This window comes from Pan troglodytes, chromosome 9, assembly GCF_028858775.2.
Source record: "Pan troglodytes isolate AG18354 chromosome 9, NHGRI_mPanTro3-v2.0_pri, whole genome shotgun sequence".
Taxonomy (NCBI): Eukaryota; Metazoa; Chordata; class Mammalia; order Primates; family Hominidae; genus Pan; species Pan troglodytes.
The window spans coordinates 64,484,026-64,496,822 of NC_072407.2; the positions used below are offsets into that span (position 1 = coordinate 64,484,026).

At 41.5% G+C, this 12,797-nt stretch overlaps 1 pseudogene; it reads left to right on the forward strand.

Moving 5' to 3' along the window:
* Nucleotides 1-211: 211 nt before the first annotated feature.
* On the forward strand, nt 212-1,525 carry LOC100609114 (elongation factor 1-delta-like; annotated as a pseudogene).
* The last annotated feature ends 11,272 nt before the right edge of the window (nt 1,526-12,797 follow it).

Genomic DNA, 12,797 nt, shown 5'->3' on the forward strand with positions numbered 1-12,797 from the left:
GGGGTAACTCTATTTTTACTCTATTTCTGGCCTTTCTATTTTATTCCATTGGTCTACATGGCTGTCTTTATGCCAGTACCACATTGTTTTGATTACTGTCACTTTGTAGTAAGTTCTCCAGCTTTGTTCCATCTTTTCAAGATTGCTTTCACTATTTGGGGTTCCTTGATATTCCATATGGATTTTATAATTGTTTTTTCTATTTCTGGAAAAACCATTTTTGGGATTTTGATAGGGATTGCATTGAATCTTTGGGTAGTATTGACATCTTAACAACATTAAGTCTTCTGTTCTCTTGCCTCAGGCATCCCACGTCCACCGATTCCTCCTCCCTCGTTGCTGAGTCCTTGGCTGGCATCAGAAAAATGGCTACAAACTTCTCAGTATATGAGAAGATCTGGTTTGACAAGTTCAAATATGACATTGCAGAAAGGAGATTCTACGAGCAAATGAATGGGCCTGTGGCCAGCACCTCCCACCAGGAGAATGGCGCCAGTGTGATCCTCCATGACATTGCAAGAGCCAGAGAGAACATCCAGAAATCCCTGGCCAGAAGCTCAGGCCCCAGGGTCTCCAGCGGCCCCAACGGAGAACACAGCGAGCTTGTTGTCCTGATCGCCAGTCTGGAAGTGGAGAACCAGAGCCTGAGCAGCGTGGTGCAGGAGCTGCAGCAGGCCATGTCCAAGCTGGAGGCCCAGCTGAACGTGCTGGAGAAGAGCTCTGCTGGCCACCGGGCCACAGTCCCTCAGACCCAGCACGTGTCTCCCATGTGCCAAGTGGAGCCCCGGCCAAGAAGCCAACCACACCAGCAGAGGATGACAAGGGCAATGACATTGACCTTTTTGGCAGCAACAATGAGGAGGAGGACGAGGAGGCAGCACAGCTGCGGGAGGAATGGCTGCCATTTCCCCCAGTAATTAGAAAAGCCTTATTGTGAGGTTTTTGATACCTTTTTATAGTTTCATGTTGTCATCTTTGTTTTAAGGAATATGTGAAGTTGTTTCAAAATTGGGAACAAGAATTGTCACATTCTTTTGTTTTTTCTTCATATTTTCTCCATATTTTTCTTGTTTTCCTCTTTTGCCCTCCAGTCCTGGGAGGAAAGTAAGTGTCATGGGTGAGGACTTTCCACTTCCTGGACCATTGGAGTCTCTGGGACCATCCACAGTCCCTAAGCCTGGGAAAGTGCTCTGTTCTTTAGCATATTAAAAATGGCCCTAGCCTGTCCTTAAATGACTCTAGAGGGGTCATTCAAGTGTATGTTTGTATGTGGAAAGATGATTAATATGTCACATATGGCTTAAAGGAGCCAGCAGGATCTTGAGACACAGTAAAAATATCCCCCCCGCCACCCTTCAGAGGTGGGGAATTTTGATTCCTCCCTGGTAAATCTCTGTCAAATTACTAATTATTGATCTCTGATAATTACCAATTATTGATCCCTAACTCATGACTGTCTCCTTTACAGCTGGTGAGCAAGCCACTGATTCTAGACTTTCATGACTTTCTGATGACTTCCTACTGACCAAATGATAAACCGCTCAGAATTTCCTGTCTGCACTGTGTGGGATAGTGTCCCCTGAGCCACCTTCTTTCTCAAATTGCTGTTATATTGTCTTAATCCACAAGGAAGGTCTTGTGTGAACATATGTATACATCCAGAGTGTTCTGGTAGAATTATAGCTCCCCTTGCACTAAGGGGTGCCCGGGGCACTTACATGATGTGTACTTGTTGTTAACCACCGCTCCCCAGGGGCTGGATCTTATCCCCTGTGCAAAATCAGAAGCAGTTTCCCTAGTCTTGGTTCACCTGGTTGCAGTTCTCACCCTCTTCCTAGGAGTCCACTCTGCTGAGTTCCCATCAGGTCTTCTTCTGCACTGACTCTATGCCAGGTAGCTGGAGGTTAGACTGTTCCTTCAGCCTAGGTACTTTCTTTCTTTATCTCTTCATCATGTCCTCCAAAAAGCCTCCTATGTATAGGTTGGTTTACGTGGCCATTTTTTTTTCTTTCTTTCTTTCTTTTGTTTTGTTTTGTATTTTTTGTTTGTTTGTTTTTTGAGACGGGGTCTGGCTCTATCACCCAGGCTGGAGTGCAGTGGTGCGATCTCGTCTCACTGCAACCTCTGCCTCCCAGGCTCAAGCGATTCTCCTGCCTCAGCCTCCAGAGTAGCTAGGATTATAGGCGCGCGCCATCAGGCCTGGCTAATTTTTGTATTTTTAGTAGAGACAGGGTTTCACCATGTTGGTCAGGCTGGTCTCGAACTCCTGACCTCGGTGATCCACCCGCCTCGGCCTCCCAAAGTGCTGGGATGACAGGCGTGAGCCACAGCGCCCGGCCCGTTTTATTCTTTTAATTACCAAAGCCTGGCCTGTAGTAGGAGATGTCTGATGAGTTTTTCTTAAATTGAACGCCAACAATAAGGTTTGAGCCTCAAGGTGGCGCCATTTCATGTAGAGTCTGGAATCTCTGAACACTTGAAATAGACCATGGTCACTAGCAGGAGCCCTTGCGTTCCGTTCCTGGATGCCGTTCTCAAAGTGAACACAATGAAATACAAGTTTCGCTCGTGTTTGCATAAGGTCAAAACAACTGACAGGGTCGTTTCTTCTTGAGAGGACTGTGCGTTATCCTAGCAGGTGTATATACTATTTATCTCGTCAGATTTCTTACCAAGGAGACAGAAGCTGAGAAGAAATGAGATTAGGGGTTGTCTATCAAGGACAGAGGGAAAGAAGGGGGTAGCTGCGACTGTGTTTGTGGTGTGTGGGATGAAAAGGAAGATTTGAAGGATAAAACTAGAAGGGAAGTGAAGATAACTCCAAAGTGCCTTATTTGGAGCGGGATGAGACTGACTGGATGGTTCATGTTAAAGGGATCATCTCAGCACAGCTGAGGGTTTTTCACACATACTATTATTTAATTCTACTGACTTTCACGTAAAGAAAGTGTAGTCTTTATTTACTGAGACTTAAAAAGATTAAATGGCTTTTCCAAGCTCACACAGTCCATATAACCCAGAGATGGGAAAATATATCTGGACCCCAAATCCTTAATTTTACTTGTCTGCCTGCCCGCCTCTTCCCTGTTGAACCTGGGGAGGCATCAGGGCATCCTGTTAGTGGTGTCCCACAGATAGACAAATTTTACCCTGGATTACGAAAAGCTGGATTAGCTTTCTTACTTAAACAATACTGGGGCCGGGCGTGGTGGCTCATGCCTGTAATCCTAGCACTTTGGGAGGCTGAGGCAGGCAGATCATGAGGTCAGGAGATCGAGACCATCCTGGCCAGCATGGTGAAACCCCGTCTCTTCTAAAATACAAAAAATAAATTAGCTGGGCACGATGGCGCCTGCCTGTAGTCCCAGCTACTCGGGAGACTGAGGCAGGGGAATCGGTTGAGCCTGGGAGGCGGAGATTGCAGTGAGCCAAAATCACGCCACTGCACTGCAGCCTGGCAACAGAGCAAGACTCTGTCTGAAAACAAAACAAAACAAGAAATAATACTGGAACTTCTTTCCCTGCTGTTGCTCCAATTCCCTTCCCTGGATTATTTTCCTCTTTGTCACTACCACACATCTAGAAAGATTAGCATTTCTATTACAGAAGCAAATGTCAAAAGGAGATTTAGAGGGAGTTACAGTTGCTTAAAAAAAAAAAAAAACCCTGCCCTTTGCCATCACAAGCCCATGATCATCACAGTTATCTGTCAGTCAAGCACCTGACCGTAATGGAAGTCAACAAATAAAATGCATCACTTGAGACTGGATAAAGAACACAGGATGAGCATGAGTTTAATCCTTGTCCATCCTCTTTAGAAATCTGAAAAAATAACAACTTAAAATGACAACAAAAGAACAAAGTGGCAAACTCTACAGTATAGTGGAAACAAGCAAGTGACAATATTTGATGAGAAATATTTAAGCTTTTCTGATGGATGGAGAGCAGATAGGATGAAATCTACAGAGAAATAAGATGAGAGGAAACTGAAGTTCAAACATGTGCTGGAGAAAAAACCTTCAGATAGAGGAGCTTTTGGAAAGAAAGAGGAAATTAGGTTTAAGATAGGTCTTGGATAATTATTGAAATTGAATACAGGCAGGATGAGAGTTGAAATACACAATGAGATGTGGACAGCGACCTCACACCACTTTGCTCTGTTCTTCTGCAATATATGTTTTTTTTCACATAATGTTTTTATTGTTCCCTTCAGTGCAAAGGACTATTGGGGAAGAAAGGTCTTCCCAGTGGGCAGCAGAAAACCGTGAGATTAAGGAAAAATAATTGCTATCAAGGATCCTAGGTGAGTATGAGTTCAGAAGTTTGCTGGTCCATTACAAGTCTTGGGGTTATTCAGTCTGCTTCTCTGTGCAGTTCTTCTAGAATTCTGTTTAAAAAAAAAGCCATCAACTCATTATGGGTGCCAAAGGGGTAACCCCTTTTCCTTCTAGGCTAAATATGAAAAAAAATCTGATTTTCATCATCCTAAGTGGCACCTGTTTTTGCAGAGGATACCAACTGCCTCTTTTGGGTGGTCTCAGACTCCCCTTCTTTGGGTGGTACCTTTGATGTGGTTGTGCTTGACGTTCTTAAGTCTCTGGTTTTCAAGGTGGGACAGACTTACCATGAGATGCAGGTATCTCAAGCAAGGTCCAGCACGACTTACTAACTGCGGGGATGGTCAAGATAGGGTGTTAGGGCCTGGCTTACTTCGCTGCCAGGCAGTTCTTTCTCTGACATTCCTTTAGGTAAGATCAGTTCCCCAGGTAGAAGAATGTATTGGAAGAGAGCCTCACGTTGGTGTCAGCCTTGACAGGAACTTAGGATGGAAGGAGACTCCTTGACTGACTGACTGACTTCCTTCCTTCCTTCCTTCCTTCTTCTCTCTCTCTTTCTTTCTTTCTTTTTTTATTTTGAGACAAAGAATCACTCTGTTGCCCAGGCTGAAGTGCAGTGGCGCGATCTCAGCTCACTGCAACCTCTGCCTCCCGGGTTCAAGCGATTCTCGTGCCTCAGCTTCCCGAGTAGCTAGGATTACAGGTGCCTGCTACCCCACCCAGCTAATTTTTTTGTGTTTATAGTAGAGACGGGGTTTCACTATGTTGGCCAGGCTGGTCTCAAACTCCTGACCTCGTGATCCACCCGCCTTGGCCTCCCAAAGTGCTAGGATTGCAGGCATGAGCCACCATGCCCGGCCAAAACTCCTTGACTTTCAAGAATCTGCTCTATTGCAGAGGAAAATTGCTGGACCTCTCCTGGGGCCATGATGATTTCACAGGAGCAGAGCCCCACAGCTGATTTGAACACATCCTGCATGTTCATCAAGACATTAGGAGGGTTTTAGGCCACATAAAGTCTGTTCGCTATAGTTTATGTCACCTCTGTTTTGCCACTGAATTTGTATATAGCCTTGTCAGAGGTCTGGGGAGGGTGTGGGATATATGGTTGTAATTTGATGTCTGAGGCTTTGCATACCCGTTGGAAAATTCCGTAAAATGAGACCCTTGTTCTGAGTCTTTGTTGAATAGAATTGCCCCAAGGAGACTGTATTACTAAAGCAAATGGAATAAGCCCTCAACAATAAATGGAATTGGGTAAAGCTATACAGACATATCATTGCAACATCGATTGGAGTTTGAAGTTAATTCCAAATACAAAGTTATGGAATTGTATTGTATTACTGAGGTAAAAGTTATCACGATTAAAAAGTGCCTGCTTTCCAGAAGCTTCAGGCCATCCAGAGAACGTACACTTTAGATCTGGGTTATGGATGTACTCCACTAATGGGAGATGATGTATGAAGTCAATTTAAAGGTGGATGAAGAAGGGTCCCCAAACTCTAGGTGGTGTCCCAAATGGTATCTGCACTGGTTTGCAGCATTATGAACAGCACAAGTAGGGTAGTGCAGCTGGGCACGGTGGCTCACGCCTGTAATCCCAGCACTTTAGGAGGCTGAGGTGGGTGGATTGCTTGAGGTCAGGAGTTCGAGACAAGCCTGCCCAATATGGTAAAAACCGATCGCTACTAAAAATACAAAAATTAGCCTGGCGTGGTGGCGTGTGCCTGTAATCCCAGCTACTTGGGAGGCTGAGGCACGAGAATTGCTCAAACCCGGGAGGTGGAGGTTGCAGTGAGCCGAGATTGAGATCGCGCCACTGCACTCCAGCCTGGGCAACAGAGTAAGACTCTGTCTCAAAAACAAACAAACAAACAAATAAACAAAACAAATAGGGTAGTGCATACAGTGAGAAAATATTATTTTGGAAAATTCAAGAACAAACTAAGAATCTTTTCCTTTTCTTTCTTTTTTCTTTTTTTTTTTTGAGACGGACTCTTGCTCTGTTGCCTGGGCTGGAGTGCGGCAGCATGATCGTACCTCAGTGCATCCTTGAACTCCTGGGCTCAAGCAACTCTCCCACCTCAGCCTCCTGAGTAGATGGGCCTACAGGCATGTGCCACCACACCTGTCTAAGTTAAAACTTTTTGTTTGTTTGTTTTTGCAGAGACAGGGTCTTGCCATATTGCCCAGGCTGGTCTCAAACTCTTGGGCTTAAGCGATCTGCCCCCTTCAACCTCCCAAAGAATTGGGATTACAGGCGTGAACTACTGCACCTGGCCCCAAACTAAGAATTTCTGATTTCTTTCCTTTATTCTTCTTCCTAGGGTATGACACAGCTAAAGGATTTAGACAGCACAGGACCAGTTGATCACGGCAAGATTTGGTGAATAAAGTGAAGGAAACGACTTCAGAGGTCCTTTTCCATATTGTGGGACTTACAACTCAGAACTTGCAGCAAGAATTCTGAGTATGTATGAGGTCTGCAAGGAGTTTGTGACATGTGATACATTGGTGACCTGGGTACCAGCAGAGATTCTTGAAGCTTTGACTAATGACCTGACATATGTATTTCAATTTTTGATAATCATTAAATAAATGAAGTAACATGTTAATATATCTCTTAATAAGCTGAGGGCTTAATGAAGCCCTTTTTGATTTTGTATATTCATGGATTATATTTTTTATTGCTAAAATGAGACAATTTTATTCATGTTTCTCATCTTCAAAGATGTAAAATCTGTAAATACTTGTTACATAAATGGGCAGATGGGAAAAGAATGACTATTGCGATAGTGATACCACTTGGTTCTCTGAATTCCTCTGAGCTATAGGCTAAAGATGACATAGTGATTTATCACTCAAAATTATTTTTTTTAATTTTTAATTGACACCTAATACAAAAATGTGATGTTTTAATAAATGTATACATTGCATAATGATCAATCAGGGTAATTAACATATCCATCATCTCAAACATTTATCATTTCTTTGTGGTGAGAACATTCAAAATCTTCTCTTCTGGCTATTTTAAGATACCCAATATGTTATTATTAACTACAGTCGCCCACTGAGTGATAGGACATCAGAACTCATTTTTCCTAATTGTAACTTTGTACCTGTTGACCAACCTCTCTCCATCCTCTCTCTTCCATTCCGTACCCTCTCCAGTATCTGGTAACCACTGTTCTACTCTCTACTTCTATGAGATCAATGTTTTTATTTTATTTATTTATTTACTTTTAAATTTTTTTGAAATGAAGTCTTGCTCTGTTGCCCAGGCTGGAGTGCAGTGGGGCAATCTGGGCTCACTGCAACCTCCGCCTCCTGGGTTCAAGCGATTCTCCTGCCTCAGCCTCCCGAGTAGCTGGGATTACAGGCACGTGTCACCAAGCCCGGCTAAGTTTTGTATTTTTAGTAGAAACAGGGTCTCACCATGTTGGCCAGGCTGGTCTCGAACTCCTAGCCTCAAGTGATCCACCCACCTTGGCCTCCCGAAGTGCTGGGATTACAGGCGTGAGCCACTGTGCCCGGCCAGATCAAAAACTTTAGATTCCACTTATGAGTGAGAACATGTGTTATTTATCTACTGTGTCTGGCTTTTTTCACTTTACATAATGTTCTTCAGGGTCATCCATGTTGTCACAAATGACAGTATTTCATTCTTTTTTTATGACCCAATAGTATTTCTTTGTGTACATATACCACATTAAAAAATCCATTTATTTGCTTTTCAACACTGAGGTTGATTCCATATCTTAGCTATTGTAAATAGTTCTGCAATAAGCATGGGATTGTAGATGTCTCTTGAACATACTGATTTTGTTTCCTTTGCATACAAGGTTGACCCTTGAGCAACATGGGTTTGAACTGTGCAGGTCCACTTACACACCGCTTTTTTCAACCAAATGTCAGTTGAAAATACAGTGTTTGAGGCATGTGAAACTTGTGTATATGGAGGGCTGACCTTTTGAATATAGGGGTTCCACAGGGCCGAATGCAGGACATGAGTTTGTGCAGTTTTTGATATATGTAAGGGATGAGTGCCTGGAACCAATCCCCTGAGTATAGAGAAGAATGATTGTATACTCTGTGGTAGGATTGCTGGATCATATGGTTGTTTTATTTTTAATTTTTTGAGGAAACTCCATACTGTTTTTCATGACCGTACTAATTTATATTTCCACCAATAGTGGGTAAAAGGTTTTCTTTTCTCCACATCCTCGATAATACTTGTAATAGCCATTCTAACAGGTATGACCTAATTGTGGTTTTGATTTGCACTTCTCTAATCAGTCTATTAAGGTCTATTAAGTCTTAGGTCTATTAAGGTCTTTTGCCTATTTTAAACATTATTTTTTTTTTTATTTTATTTTATTTTATTTTATTTTTGAGACGGAGTCTCGCTCTGTCACCCAGACTGGAGTGCAGCGGCGCGATCTTGGCTCGCTGCAAGCTCCGCCTCCCGGGTTCACGCCATTCTCCTGCCTCAGCCTCCCCAGCAGCTGGGACTACAGGCGCAGGCCGCCACGCCCGGCTAATTTTTTGTATTTTTTGTAGAGACAGGGTTTCACTGTGTTAGCCAGGATGGTCTCGATCTCCTGACCTTGTGATCCGCCCGCCTCGGCCTCCCAAAGTGCTGGGATTACAGGCGTGAGCCACCACGCCCGGCCTTAAACATTATTTTTAATGATTTATCAGCCACTGCTAAATTAAGACCTCCTTTGAGTTTATTAAAAACGATAAATTAGATACCACTTGATATGGAAAAAATGTTGTTATCACAAAACAATACTTTAAATAGTTTCTTTGAAATCTAGAGATTTCTACCTGCAGAGTCCATGCTCTGTGTTAAGATTCTGATGAAGGATGCATATGCCTTCTGTCTTTAGTGAAATGGAACGAGAGTGATTATGGAAGGGAGGTAGGAAGGAGAACCAATGTGACCACATGATCCATAAATAGTAAAAGCCTATATGATGTGAGGATCTCAAAGTGATCCCTTAAAAGTCTCCATCCCCCAAGTGTGTGTTCATCAATTTGAACACTGCGTCCCTAGAATATCCTTGGATGATAACCTCAGCCAAAAGGACACTTGCGACCAGCACATCCTGCTGAGGACGGGAGTCCAGAGACTCTGTGTGTCTTGGGGATTGGTAATATTTACCCAACTTCCGACCCTTCTATGTCCTTTGGTCCAAGATTCATTAAGGATATTAACAGCACAATGATATTCACTTGGACTTGACCATATGTGAGTAATTATCTTAACTGTGAGAAATGTCAATGAAACCAAAGCCAGATTCTGAAGCACACTTTGGTAGCATAGGATAAATAAACATTCCTTATTAATAGACTCAGATTTAGTTTGATATTTTACTTTGGGATTGAGGTGATTTATTTTATTTGACTTTCTCTCCCCTTGTTGTTACATAATTGTAATCATTGACATTTACTGCGAGGCACTGTACTGGGTACTTTTCCTTTACTAATTCATTTATTCTTTATACAAATCCTATGAGGTAGACGCTTTTTTTATCACCTTATTTTACAGATGAGGAAACTGTGGCTGCAAGGCTAAGCAACGAGCTGAAAAACTCACAAGTTGGGTATATATCCAGAGAACAATTCATATTCCAAACACCACTTCAGAATTCAAAACAAAGCATACAGCTACCCTATTCGGATTCTGATGGGGGCTGCCTGAATTTGTAGAATAATTGAGAATAGTTGACATCTTAAAATTTTCCAAAATTTGCTTCAGAACAAGGTGTGTGTCTCCATTTATTTAGATTCCCTTTTATCTTTGTGTAAATTTCACGTAAAATTTCATGATTTTATTGTTAAAAGTTTGTATATTTCCAATACATATGTTTCAGTATATTTTTGTTGCTGCTGTCGTTACTATTGTCAACGGTATAATTTTTTTCCTGTTATGTAATGCAATAGCTGCTTACAGGAAAGTGATTCATTTCCAAATTGTGATCGTTATTCAGCTAACTTGATAAACTCATCAGTTTCATTATTTATTTATTTTCTAATTAATATTATGTAATTTTTTTCTTAAGGAAAATAAAATACAAAATTATCAGACACCAGAACGATGGATGATGGAATTCATTCAGCATCTATTACTGTACTCCCTAAGTTTCCAGTGGAAATATTTAAAAGCCATGATAGATGGCTTTTTTTTTTTTCTTTCCAACTTTGTTTTTTTTAGGTTCAGAGGGTACATGTCCAGGTTTGCTATATGGGTAAATTGCATGGCGTGGGGGTTTCCTGTACAGATTATTTCATCATCAGGTAATAAGCGTAGTACCCAATAGGTATTTTTTCAATCTTCACCCTCCTCCCACTCTCCACCCTCAGGTAGGCCCTGGTATCTCTTGTTCCCTTCTTTGTGTCCATGTGTATTCAATGTTTAGCCCCCACTTGTAAGTGAGAACATGCAATATTTCATTTTCTGTTTCAATGTTAATTTGTTTAGGATAATGGCCTCTAACTTCATTGCTGCAAAAAAACATGATCTCATTCTTTTTTACGGATGTATAGTATTCCACGGTCTATATGTACCACGTTTTCTTTACCCAGTCCACCGCTGATGGGCGTCTAGGTTAATTCCAGGCCTTTGCTATTGTGAATAGTGTGGCAATGAACATATGCATGCATATGTCTTTAGGGCAGAATAATTTATATTCCTTTGGGTATATATCCAGTAATTAGATTGCTGGGTCGAATGGTAGTTCTGCTTTAAGTTCTTTGAGAAATTTCCAAACTGCTTTCCACAATGGCTGAACTAATTTACATTCCCACCAGCAGCGTACAAACATTCCTATTTCTCTGCAAACTTGTCTGCATCTGTTAGTAATAGCCATTCTGACTGGTGTAAGACGGTATCACATTGTGGCTTTGATTTGCATTTCTCTAATGATTAGTGATGTTGGGCATTTTTTGTATGCTTGTTGGCCACGAGCATGTCTTCTTTTGAGAAGTGTCTGTTCATGTCTTTTGCCAACTTTTTTTTGTGTTTTTGTTTGTTTGTTTGTTTGTTTGTTTTTAGGCAGGGTCTTGCCCTGTTGCCCAGGCTGGAGTGCAGTGGCACAGTCATGGCTCCAAATTGCAGTCATGGCTCCAAACTGCAACCTCAGCCTCCCAGGCTTAAGCGATCCTCCCACGTCGGCCTCTCAAACTGCTGGGGATTACAGGCATGAGCCACTGTGCCTGGCCTTTGCCAACTTTTTAATGGGATTGTTTGTTTTTTGCTTTTTAATTTGTTTAAGTTCCTTTTAGATTCTGGATAGACCTTTGTTGGATGCGTAGTGTGCAAATATTTTCTTCCATTTTGTAGATTGTCTGTTTACTCTGATGATAGTTTATTTCGTTGTGCAGAAGCTCTTTAGTTTAACTAGGTCCCATGTGTCAATTTTTTTTTTTTTTGCAATTACTTTTGCCATCTTCATCACGAAACCTTCGGTAGGGCCTATGTCTAGAATCGTATTTCCTAGGTTTTCTTTTAGAGTTTTTATAGTTTCAGGTTTTACAGTTAAGTCTTTAATATATTTTGAGTTGACTTTTGCATATGGTGAAAGGAAGGGTCTCGTTTCAATCTTCTGCATATAGCTAACCAGTTATCCCAGCATGATTAATTGAATAGGGAGTCCTTTTTTCCTTGCTTGTTTTTATCAACCTTGTCTAAGATTCGATGGTTGTAGGTGTGTGACTTTATTTCTGAGTTCTCCATTCTGTTCCACTGGTCTATGTGTCTGTTTTTGTACCAGTGCCAGACTGTTTTGGTTACTGTAGCCTTGTTTGAAGTAGGTAATGTTATGTCTCCAGCTTTGTTCTTTTTGCTTAGGATTGCTTTGGCTAGTCAGACTCTTTTTTGGTTCCATATGAATTTTAGAATAACTTTTTCCAATTCTGTGAAAGATGTTATTGGTGGTTTGCTAGGAATAGCATTGAATCTGTAAATTGCTTTGGGTGTATGGCCATTTTAACAATATTGAGCCTTTCCATCCATGAATATGGAATATGAAATGTTTTTCCATATGTTTGTGTTGTCTCTGATTTCCTTCAGTGGTGTTTTATAATTCTCATTGTAGAGATATTTTACCTCCCTGGTTAGCTGTATTCCTAGGTATTTTATTTTTATGGATGGCTATTGTGAACGAGATTGTGTTTTTGAGTTAGCTCTCATCTTGGACGATATTGGTGTATAGATATGCTACTGATTTTTGTACACTGATTTTGTATCCTGAAACTTTCCTGAAGTTGTTTAATAGCAATTGGAGCTTTTGGGCAGAGACTATGCAGTTTTATAGGTACAGAATCAAATCATCTGCAAACAGGGGTAGTTTGACTTCCTCTTTTCCTATTTGGATGCAGTTTCTTTCTCTTGCCTGATTGCTCTGGCTAGGACTTCTAGTACTACGTTAAATAGGAGTGGTGAGAGTGGGCATC